The sequence below is a fragment of the Crinia signifera genome, chromosome 19, assembly GCF_055691185.1.
Source record: "Crinia signifera chromosome 19, ASM5569118v1, whole genome shotgun sequence".
In the NCBI taxonomy this organism is placed as follows: Eukaryota; Metazoa; Chordata; class Amphibia; order Anura; family Myobatrachidae; genus Crinia; species Crinia signifera.
This window is the reverse complement of record NC_139226.1, coordinates 25,992,318-26,005,553: the sequence shown is the minus strand read 5'-3', so window position 1 is coordinate 26,005,553 and position 13,236 is coordinate 25,992,318.

The following is a 13,236-nucleotide window of genomic DNA, read 5'->3' as shown; positions in this document are numbered from 1 at the left end:
TATGGTCACCCAAAGGGCCTCCGTTTTTTCTTCAATACTTTGTATTAAGGTAGTCTTTATATATTTTTTCACATATATTGCAACCCCTCCTCCAATTTTTCCCATTCTGTCCTTCCTAAATAAAGTATATCCTGGTATAGCTATGTCCCAGTCATGATTTTCATTGCACCATGTCTCTGTAATAGCCACAATATCCAGTTCATCCCTTGTCATTATTGCAATTAGTTCTGGGATTTTATTTCCTAAGCTCCTAGCATTTGCACACATAGCTCTTAAAGTTGTGTTTGGCTTTGTGTTTTGAATACGTCAATGTCTGTACAGTTTCGTCTGAGTCTTGTGAATTGTCCGAGTGGAATGCTTTTCAGCCAATTTTGGTGGTGTCCGCTGTCAGATGTGATGTAGCTGTTGACGTCTACTGGCTTGTGGAATGTTTTGGTTTCTATTTTGTGTTCTTTTATGTGAATGTCAAGGTCTAGGAACTCTATTCTTGTTTTGCTGTAGTTGGATGTGAGGATAATGTTTCTGTTATTGCAATTTAAGTATGTGATGAAGTTCTTCAATGTCTCTTCTGTGCCCTGCCAAATAAATAAGATGTCGTCTATATATCTTCGCCAGAGGACCAAATTCGCCCCGAAGTCGTGCCCACTCCATATGTGCTCCTCCTCCCACTTGCTCATAAAGAGGTTGGCATAACTTGGGGCGAATTTCGTCCCCATAGCGGTCCCTGTGCACTGTAGGTAGTAATTGTGGTTGAACCATGCATAGTTGTGGGTTAGGATGAAATGGATAGCCTTGATTATAAAGTCTCTCTGTGCAGGGTGTATTGTATGGTCGGTTTTAAGGAAATGTTCGGCACTGTCTAATCCTTGAGTATGTTCGATGATTGTGTAAAGTGAGGTTACGTCGCTTGTGACTAGCCACATGTCCTCTTGCCACTCTTGAGGTTTGTTGGTTGAGAAGGGGTTGTAAAAAGTGATCTATGTACTGTGATAGGTTGGAAGTTAGGGAATTTATGCCTGAAATGATTGGTCTGCCTGGTGGTTGTGTCTGGTGTTTATGTATTTTTGGTAAGTAGTAGAAGACTGGGACCACCGGGTGCAGGGGATTCAGGAAGTTGAATTCTTGTTTTGTTACTATGCCAAGTGAGAGGCCTTCATTAATTAATTTGTCCAGTTCTTGTTTGAATTGTGTGGTAGGATCAGTTCTGAGGGTCTTGTATGTGTGGGTGTCGCTTAATATTCTGTCCGCTTCTGTCATGTATGCCTCTTTGTCAAGTAATACCACTCCTCCCCCTTTGTCTGCTGGTTTGACCACCAAATTTTAGTTGTCTCTTAATTCCTCTAGTGCTTCTCTTTCTTGTTTGTTAAAGTTGCCTCTTTTTCTTTTTGTATCTGTGTCTAAGTCTTCGAGATCCTGTACCAGCATTTGTTCAAAAGTCTTGATGATGTGTCCCTTTGTGTGTGCTGGGTTGAATGTTGATTTTGGTCTGAGGGTAGTGTGTTTGTATGGGTCGGTTGGTGTTTCTGTGGTCCTAATGGGATTTTGTGCAAAGAATTTTTTAAGAGTCAGTTTCCTTGTGAATGATTTTATGTCCATGTATGTCTCGAATTTGTTAAGTTTTTTGGTCGGGGCGAATTTCAACCCTTTTTGTAATACAGCTCTGTGTTCGTCAGTCAATTCAGTTTTGCTCAGATTAAAGATGCCAGGGTTTGTGTCTGTGTCTACTCTTTTTGTCTTACTTTTTTTGCCTCCACTTCTAACAAACTCACTCAACCACTCTCCCATTTACCTCTCTCCTAGGAGAGAGATCCACCAGCACTACACGCAAATTCCACCTGGCACCTACTGCCCTGCAACATAGACATACACCTTACAAAATATAGCATCCCCATAGTCACACGGAATTACACCCACAGTCATCCGTGCAAAACCAGCCCGACGATTTAAACCCCCAGCTGCATAACAATCAAAGGAGGAGGAAATGGCCAATAACACAAAAGCCACCTCCCACCTTTAAACAAAGAACCAATAAGATGTCCGGAAATCTCAGCCAATAACGAGACACCTTCTCCTATAAACAGAGACAGTTTACCATCACCATGGCATCCTTGACAAAGGCTTAACCATAGCCGAAATGCGTTGGACCTCACCACACATCCAGGACATCCAGAGCAGGTGCCCCAACAGAACATCGGGCTCAGTCTCCTCCCGCGGGAGTACGAGCGCACTGTCCAAACCGTGACGTCATCCGGCACATCGCTGCCGGTCTCGCGAGACCCGGAAGTGACTCCGCGGCTAGGATCAGTGGAGCCAGGCACCGGTCCGGGAGTAAGACGCTGCGGCTGCAGCGGCTCAGGACGGAAGACATCACCGATCACCACAAGGGAGACGGAGGCCTAACAACGCCACAGACTCCCAGCCACCAACCGGGTAAGAAGCAGGTTAGCGGGACGTCACTTCCTGATTATCCCGCACACAAACTGTATTGACCCCCTCGTATCTGCAAGGACGGTTTTTGGGTGGACATACAAGACATTATCCCCACAGTGCCCACCCAGGAAACATCGGCGCACTAACCCAGAGAGACATAAACCCAGGCCGGGTTTATGGTGTAAAGGGATCTGCTGACTCCCTGATTCCCCGAGGGGCTCTCTGTGACTGCATGCCACGGCAGTGGCAAACGCAGGATTTTCAGAAGGGGGTTTCCAGAGGGGTGGAGCAAAGCACGGAGATGGACACTTAGGTGACCCAGTATATGCCGGGTCAGTTGAAGTATTATAGATAGACCAAAAATATATATATATATATATACAGATGGGTCTAGTCCCATCTTGGCAGGGGATGGCGCTGGCGTCGCCAGCCTCCATCCCCCGCCAGCGCCATGGCGATGGTGAGAAGGGGACGCGCGCGCACGAGAGGCGCGCGCGTCCCCTTCCGACGGCGCTTCCATCCGTTCCCCCGGGTCCCCGCCGGCTTGCCGGCGGTAACCCGGGGTCCCCGCCGCCTGCCCGCACCCCCCCTAACCCCCCCTAACCCTGTCCGTCTCCCTGAGGCGGAGACGGACAGGGTTTCCGTCGCGCTGGCGACGGAGACTGACCCGCGACCCGCCAGCAAGGATGGGACCAGACCCATCTGTATATATATATTTATAAATAATAATAAAAAAATTATATATATATATATATATATATATACATACATACATACATACATACATACATACATACATACATACACACACACATATACATATATGTATATATACATATATACAGTGGTGTCAACAGCAGTGTAGACCCCTGGGCATAGCAATGTATTGGGGCCCCTGTGACTGCACGCCACGGCAGTGGCAAACGCAGGATTTTCAGAAGGGGGTTTCCAGAGGGGTGGAGCAAAGCACGGAGATGGACACTTAGGTGACCCAGTATATGCCGGGTCAGTTAAAGTATTATAGATAGACCAAATATATATATATATATATATATATATATATATATATATACACATATACATATATGTATATATACATATATACAGTGGTGTCAACAGCAGTGTAGACCCCTGGGCATAGCAATGTATTGGGGCCCCTACCGATCCTCCAGCGGTAGGGGAAGCTTTGATGTCCTGCGGGTGGTAGGAGGTATTATATCAACCGCTCTGCATGTAGGGCCTGGATCAGTAATTTCCACTAATTACCCCTTTACTGCACAGATGGTGGGAGATGGAGTGGGAGAAGGGGGCATTGGGCTGAATGATGGGGCCCTGATACATAACTTCCAGGGTGGTAGAGGATGTTTAATATAGTGGAGTGGGCTCATTATTCATAATTTTCTGGTGGGAGGACAGTTTGCTTGACTGCAGATATCTCCAGTTCCCGGAAATAGATTTCTTAGATTTTAATGGAAAAACTAGAGAATCCCACCTACCAAATGGTATTAGGGACTAGGGGATCAGAGTTCAGCGGGCAGAGCAATCTGCCAAGGAGTATATAAAACTACATACCAGGTGTGTGGAGCTGGAGTAGTAACCAGCTGCTGGAAGGCTGATATCTCTGGTTCTGGGAACAGTAGAGAAAACTACTAATATCCATCAAAGGGGAAGAGTCCCAGCTTTTGGAATATACCCTCAGAAAAACTCTAAGTCAGACAGAACCTGAAATATCTGACTGGGAAGAGCAATTAACAGGTTTGGATGGGGACCACTGCTTTGAAGTCAGATATCTCCGGTTCCCAAGGGCCGATTTTTACAATTCTTATACCCATGGAAAGAGGGGACCCTCAGCTTTTCAGCACTGTTACTCTCTTCCCAACCAATATTTATTGATTTATATTTCTATCTGCACCACTGTTATTTTTCAATAAAGCACTTTATGCACGCATTACTGACTTAAGTTTCATTTAACTTAGACACAGGCAGCACTTCAGCCCTACCTTTCTTTGTAACTTGAAAGGGGTATTAGTCTAAAGCCAGCCACTGCTTAAAGCTAACTACACTTCCACCTAGCTCTGATAGTGTAAGCTACTGTAAATTGGTAAGCCAACCTCCTAAAACAGGTTCATCTGCCTTAGTTATAGCTATAAAGCAGCCATCACAAGAGTCTTATGTTGCTGCTTAATTGTAATCCTGCTTGACTGACCTGTTGGCTCAGTTCTGGCTATATAGATTATTTTTCCTTTAAAACGGCTTTAATGCTGTGTGGCCCTGGAGTACGGGCAGTGTCACCTTTAGTTTTTAGCACTTACCCTTAATCTGGGTTTTTCTTTTAAATGCCTCGCTGCCTGATCGCAGGCGTGTCCATACCGTTCAAGGGGAGGGCCACAGTCGCTGCGGCTCAAAACATGACCGGCCTACGCCTGACTGTGCAGCCAGTACTGTGCGGGGACACGGCACACTTATAAGGTGTACGTGTCAACAGAAGTTGACATACAGATGAGTAGATAAGGCACACTTTTTCTTCAAACTAATTGGTTTTGACAGGTCCACGCCCCTTCTATACAGTTTGTCCACGCCCCCATTTATCCGCGTTTGATATGAAAGTGGTATAAAGCTATCACGTTTGATATGAAAGTGGTATAAATAATATTAACCCCCGTATTAAAATATAATTGGTTTGATACTGTAACTTCATACACTGATATTGTCTATGTCAAATAAAACCACAGCTGTATAAATTAATTTATAAAGATCGCTTAATGTTATCTTAATCAGCTGGTAGAATTTCTAAACATAATGCTAAAAAGTTGTTAGAAAAATTTGATATACAACAGATATATAATTCGTAGAACTGTATATCTGTTGTATACCATATTTTTCTAGGAATATGATATGCGTATCGGATATAAATCAACAGTGGCAATGTGATTTGGTATCGCTCATAGATCTTTCACAGTGAATAATACAGGCAGATCATTACCAACTATAATAACACTTACCTTAGAACGATCCAAAAGCGCTACAACGAAGTGTCTGACCAACCGTGTATCAAAAATAAATAAAATAAAATAAAAATAAGGGTATAATCCACACAAATGCTTAAACAAAGGATTTGTAGAACATGTAAGTATAGTTGATAAGGCTGGTTTGAATGGTGATGTGGGCTGTGGGGGGGGGGGCATATGTTATGCATTTAAAGACAGGGGCCTGAGAAATGGCATATTGTTTTACACACACGTCAACCCATTTTGACTGATGATTGTAATTTTCAAAAGTAATTTTAAACACCGGATTCCATAGTCTTTGAAGACGTTGATATTTACGTATGACGCAATTAGCGTAGACAGCACAGCAGGGCTGGTAACAATTATATTCATTAGAAAGCTCATACCTCTCAAAAAAAGATTTTCACATGACTATCAGTTTAATTAGGTTAGACAGAACAAAGAAAGGCCATGAAATCTTTGCAACAGAGCATGAGTGGCATCTAGTGGCCATGTATTGCAGTTGCAATCAAGTTCCAGACGGAGCTAGAGACTACAGAATTAACTTATATATATTATATTTAACTGAACATTATCAATGCTGATAAATAAAGGATCTATATAAAGTATATATATATATATATATAGCTATATACAGTATATATATATATATATATACAGTATATATATATATATATATGTGTGTAATGTGATGGTATCATTATATTATGTGATGAATAAAATATGGATAATATGCTATATTATTTAAATCAGATATATATATATATATATATATATATATATATATATATATATATCTCAATCAAATTACACAGATGTAGTGGATAAGGTATATATTTTAAATTAAAAAGCATACACATATATATAGGGCTTATGTATGCTGTTGATATTGAAACATATCTGTCATTTATTTAATAATAAGAATAAGGATTTTATACAGCACAATTTGGTTTTATTTTATCAAGCAATATATTCTGAAAACAGCTGTGTTTTGGGTAATATGCTATATTATTTAAATCAAATATATATATATATTTGTTATGCCTGTCTATGACTTTGGAACACAACTCATGAATATTCAAATGAAACAAATGCAACACAGATGTGCTAACTGACTGATGAGTATATATATATGTTCTCCATGTTGTACCAGTCCACACACTTTGAAGACAGAGAACTTGAAGCTTTTGGCCACACATTTTGAAGACAGAGAACTTGAAGCTTTTGTCCACACACTATTCAGAGAATACTTGAAGATTTTGTTCCAGAAGGGGTGAGTCTATTTTAATTTTCTAAATAAATATATATATATATATATATATATATATATATATATATATATATATACAATATTTCTAAATAGCGTAGTTTTAATATTTTATAATATACATAGCAAAATGTTTTATTTATTGGCAGGGTGGGTTTTTAGTACGCTTTTAAACAATCTTAAAATATAGTTTGTTGCTGCATGCATTGTATTGTAATGTATTGGGAGTACATGCTGGCATACTGGCTGCTTGTAGTTAATCATTTATTTAGGAAAGATAATATTGAGCCTATGGGGGCTTTAACTGACCATTTGCATGTGCAGTGATTAGTGTATTGTGGCCTGTACATTATACATATTGCTTTTAAAAATACAGTGTATTGTGTTATTACAATTACAGTTCGTTAATGTTAGTCATCGCAGATTATGGTATTACGGCTTTGATATTTATAAATAGCTTCATTTTAATATTGTATCATTGTATTATACATAATGATTTTAAATAATGAGCTAGTTATCACATTTATATGTGCTGTCTGATGACTACACATGTGATATGATGGGGTGCTGCTGTAGCTTTGTTGGATCCCCTGTAATAAATTTTTATTGAATGATCTATAGAATACAATGTCAGTAGATGTGGTTTTTGGTATTACAGCTTTGATATTTATAAATAGCTTCATTTTAATATTGCATCATTGTATTATACATAATGATTTTAAATAATGAGCTAGTTATCACATTTATATGTGTTGTCTGCTGACTACACATGTGATATGATGGGGTAATGCAGTGACTTTGTTGGATCCCCTGTAATTAATTTTTATTGGCTGATCTATAGAATACAATGTCAGTAGATGTGGTTTTTGGTATTACAGCTTTGATATTTATAAATAGCTTCATTTTAATATTGCATCATTGTATTATACATAATGATTTTAAATAATGAGCTAGTTATCACATTTATATGTGCTGTCTGCTGACTACACATGTGATATGATGGGGCGCTGCAGTGGCTTTGTTGGATCCCCTGTAATTAATTTTTATTGGCTGATCTATAGAATACAATGTCAGTAGATGTGGTTTTTGGTATTACAGCTTTGATATTTATAAATAGCTTCATTTTAATATTGCATCATTGTATTATACATAATGATTTTAAATAATGAGCTAGTTATCACATTTATATGTGCTGTCTGCTGACTACACATGTGATATGATGGGGTGCTGCAGTGGCTTTGTTGGATCCCCTGTAATTAATTTTTATTGGCTGATCTATAGAATACATTGTCAGGTCGTATTCATAGATGAGTTTTTTTTTTTTTTTTTGTGAGAGCGTTAATAGTTTTATGTGATTTTGTGCACGCAAATTTCGTTATGGACACTTATCGTGTTATCTTTTATTATCAACAGTGATTGTTGCAGAAATTGACTTTGAACTATAAATATTCACCACAAATTAAGCTACTGTATCAATTAACAAAACATCAACATGCAGGTGTGTATATGATATTTACAATAGTTTAACAATAGCTTATTGTATTGTTATTTCAGCTTATTATTATTTATTACAGAGAAAGGAATACAAAACCTTTAATGCAAACACAATAAGTCTCAGAGATTTACAAGATTTACCCAGCTTCCAACAGCAGTCAAATGAGCAAAAAAATACATGTAAGTTTACAGATCAAAGACACATTGTTGTTGCTAGGGGCATGATTTGTTAAGGCACAGGGGCTATTGACAGGTTTTATAAATGTTACGTTGTTGGTGTTAATTATTATTACAAGGCTCAGTTGTGTTAGTCACAGGGTCTGTTAAGACAAGCGCCCTATTGGTATAAATGTTACACGTGTTGATTGTATTTTTCGTTCTACAAAATTGTTGTGTTAATTTTTATTTTATTTTTTATGTATATATTATTTTAAATCAGTTTCAGATGTCACAAATGTCGCATCTGAAGTTGGATCATTTGGTTCGGATTTCACGGTCGGGCCGGATCTGACGACATTCGAAAACCCATACGCCGCATACTCTGATTTGTCCGAATCGCAAAAATGTAGGTGTTCATAAGCCGTCAAAAATGTGATGTATGTTAAAAGAAATATACGGGGTCTTGTCTAAATTTCCAAAAATATGTCTCTCTCTCTCACTCTCTCTCACGCTATCTCGCGCGCACTCTATCGATTTCACTCATATATATATATATATATATGTATATATATATATATATATATATATCCTGTTATATTCATTTTTATACCGCCTGTGATATTAATGTGTTATTTGTTCTCTGTTAGTATCGCCGATTATGTCGAAAGCTGATGCAGAACACATAATGGATGATCTCTGTAATTTACCATCGGCAAAACACTATAAACCGCTATACCAGAACCCGGCTATACAAGGTGAATTTTGACACATGGCTAGCGGTGTTTTTATAATGTGTTTTTGTGTTAAATGTTGCATATCGCCGCAAAATCATGAATAGTGTCCACAGGGGATTGTTGTTATCATGACTTAAATGGCGTTTTTTTTTTTCTCAAGTCAACGAATGTGTCGTTAATTGATAATATATGTATTACAGATGACATAGCTAGCCGGTATGAACCTACGGTACCTAGGGCCGATACGTGTGAAGCGGGACCATCCGGATACAGAGAACCGACATCGGGTGTTGGATCAAACGCCAAACAACCCAACAGCGCATTGGCTAAAGGAGCAAAAAGAGCCCAGATCAGCGATCAAGCTTTCTGGTCATTGTTTAAAGGAACCATGCCGGCGCAAACCTTTGACAAATACCCGTGTATGTTTATTTATTTGGTTTCTTATATAGCACAACATTTACCATTGTTCTTTACAAATGGAAACCACAGGTATTAAACAGACTGTGTAGACGTAAGCCGACAAGGAAGGTGGGGGTTGGGAGGTGATCCTGAAGGTGTTATAAAGCGACTGTCTTTGTGGCCGCGTATGTGTAACTAAAACGGTGTGATTTTTATTACAGTAGGAACCACGCCGATGGAAAGATCTGGCAAATATTCAGGTGTGTAATGTAATGTTTATTTATTTAGTTTCTTATATAGTACCGCATTCATCATTGCTCTTTACAAATGGAAACCACAGGTATTAAACAGACTGTGTAGATGCAAACCGACATGGAGGGGGGGTGGGTGTTTTGGGAGGCGGGCCTGAAGGTGTTATAAAGCGGTTGTCTTAGTGTCCGCGAATGTGTAACTAAAACGTTGTTATTTTTTATTTACAGCGGATCCGCGACATTTCGCAAAAATGATAGCAGCGGCCGGGGTTGCTCAACCACTCAATGCTGAAATGGATGGGGGAGAATCCACTAAAACGGTGATCGACCCACAACGTCAAGAAAATGTATCAAGGGCCGAGATCATGGCCACCGAGCGCGACGATTTCAAGCCAAGCAAGCGGAGAATTTCAAAAAGTCGATCCGGTCAAGAAAACAAGGCCGATTTATCAGACCTTAAAAGAAGGTTGAAATATTCGGAAGGTAGACCCGTGAGAAAAAGAATTGCATTACAAACAGTGCCAACCGTGAGTAATGTGGATTACCCGCACGCATTTACAACACCTGCAACACCTACTGAATCCGATATTGACATTGCCGGTAATACAAAGACTGTGAAGACTCGTAAAACTTTACGACTGTCAAGAGAGAGATACACGCCGCTGACGGATGATGATGTCATCGTGATTTCAGACACACAGGAACATCATACTGCAGAAACGCAAAGCGTGGTCAGTAACACGCCTGCAGATACATTATCCGCTAATGATGAGGACTTAAATGGGCAAACATTTTTTATCACCCCTAGTGAAGAGTCAGTCTCAGATACACCACAGAATGATGATGAGGCTGTAACATCTGTAGCCGGAATCCCTGATAAAGTAATGGGTGATGATTACACAAAACTACCCAGTGTTTTTACCACGGTCGGCGAGGCAACCGCATCGCTCGCTGCGGATGCCCTGCCGACCGTGGTATCGACAGACATAGTTGATGGGGGTCAGAATGTGGAGCAATTAGGACAAGATGCGGAAATACAATACTACGCGGTCATGGGGAGGATGCGTAAGCATATAGGGTACATGCGTAGAAATGTCAATTCCCTGTTGAACCGTATAAAAGATGAGCTTTATGGTTCAAAAAAGAAGCCAGAGATCATTAAAGAACTTGTTGAAATGTACATGAATGTAACATCAAATCATATAGCAGAGACCGTGAGGACTAGGGATTTTATTAAAGCGAACATGTATCATTTTGCCGAGATAATTGAAACTGACCCGTGACTAGGCATGGTGGGTTATGGGTTGAAACGTAATTTACATGTGTGTAAAAAAGCCCCAAGAATTAAAGCAAATGTACCGTGCAAAATCTCACACTTATTTCGCCGTTCGAAAATAAAACAGGCTTTAAAATGCATATACAGGCTGAGAAAGCGTAAACAACACAGGGTGCGAGGCACACCCCCAACCCCGTGAGGGTATCACCGTAGCGCGAATCTGAAGAAAAGTAATGCCAAGAACTATTATTATGATATAATATTGTAATTTTTGTTTTTAAGTGATTTTCAAAAACAACAACGTCGCTAAAGCTGACTGCTTTATCGATCGATAGTTTCAAATCCTTATGAATTTGAAGCGCCCGATCGTGTATTTCAGCGTCTGTGGCATTACCTTTATCCAGAAGTTTGCAGATCGATGCCGCAAAGCACAAATAATTGTGCGTATTGTTGAAATCATACAGGTGTCTTCTGCGCCTTTCTATAATTAAGCTGTATGGAATGCGTCTAAGGCTGCGACCAGTTAGGGCCCCACCCGCTCTATTTCTAAAAACAGTGATCACAAACCTTAAACCCGTGCCTAATAAGAATTCAGCGTTACTTTGAAGAGTGTTTGTAATTTGATTCAAGAAACTGACTGCGTCTAATGATTCTTGCGGCTTTCGGTGTGAGTAGATGGCATTGTGTAAACCACCCCCCTCCAATCTTAACTGTACACGATCATTAGGGTCAACACCAACCATGAATTCATCAATCATAACCTGTATAGCGTTGTGTACGGCTTCAACACCCTCTGCAAATGATGTAACTCTTTCCAAATTAACAAATTGAAAATGATTATGATACTCAATAGCTCTGAAATTAGGATGGTGTCGCTCATACCTGTTAACAGCTTCTAAGTACACATCTCGCCGACCTTCACCATTACCGGGTGGCGCACCCCCCTCTATGTCATTATGCATGGGCGTTGCGGGGTGTTCAACATTGTCAGGTGACGCAGCGTCACCCGGTAATGGTTGGTCCGGTGATTTGTCAGCCTGTGCACACGGGGTTGGGGGTGTGCCTCGCACCCTGTGTTGTTTACGCTTTCTCAGCCTGTATATGCATTTTAAAGCCTGTTTTATTTTCGAACGGCGAAATAAGTGTGAGATTTTGCACGGTACATTTGCTTTAATTCTTGGGGCTTTTTTACACACATGTAAATTACGTTTCAACCCATAACCCACCATGCCTAGTCACGGGTCAGTTTCAATTATCTCGGCAAAATGATACATGTTCGCTTTAATAAAATCCCTAGTCCTCACGGTCTCTGCTATATGATTTGATGTTACATTCATGTACATTTCAACAAGTTCTTTAATGATCTCTGGCTTCTTTTTTGAACCATAAAGCTCATCTTTTATACGGTTCAACAGGGAATTGACATTTCTACGCATGTACCCTATATGCTCACGCATCCTCCCCATGACCGCGTAGTATTGTATTTCCGCATCTTGTCCTAATTGCTCCACATTCTGACCCCCATCAACTATGTCTGTCGATACCACGGTCGGCGGGGCATCCGCAGCGAGCGATGCGGTTGCCTCGCCGACCGTGGTAAAAACACTGGGTAGTTTTGTGTAATCATCACCCATTACTTTATCAGGGATTCCGGCTACAGATGTTACAGCCTCATCATCATTCTGTGGTGTATCTGAGACTGACTCTTCACTAGGGGTGATAAAAAATGTTTGCCCATTTAAGTCCTCATCATTAGCGGATAATGTATCTGCAGGCGTGTTACTGACCACGCTTTGCGTTTCTGCAGTATGATGTTCCTGTGTGTCTGAAATCACGATGACATCATCATCCGTCAGCGGCGTGTATCTCTCTCTTGACAGTCGTAAAGTTTTACGAGTCTTCACAGTCTTTGTATTACCGGCAATGTCAATATCGGATTCAGTAGGTGTTGCAGGTGTTGTAAATGCGTGCGGGTAATCCACATTACTCACGGTTGGCACTATTTGTAATGCAATTCTTTTTCTCACGGGTCTACCTTCCGAATATTTCAACCTTCTTTTAAGGTCTGATAAATCGGCCTTGTTTTCTTGACCGGATCGACTTTTTGAAATTCTCCGCTTGCTTGGCTTGAAATCGTCGCGCTCGGTGGCCATGATCTCGGCCCTTGATACATTTTCTTGACGTTGTGGGTCGATCACCGTTTTAGTGGATTCTCCCC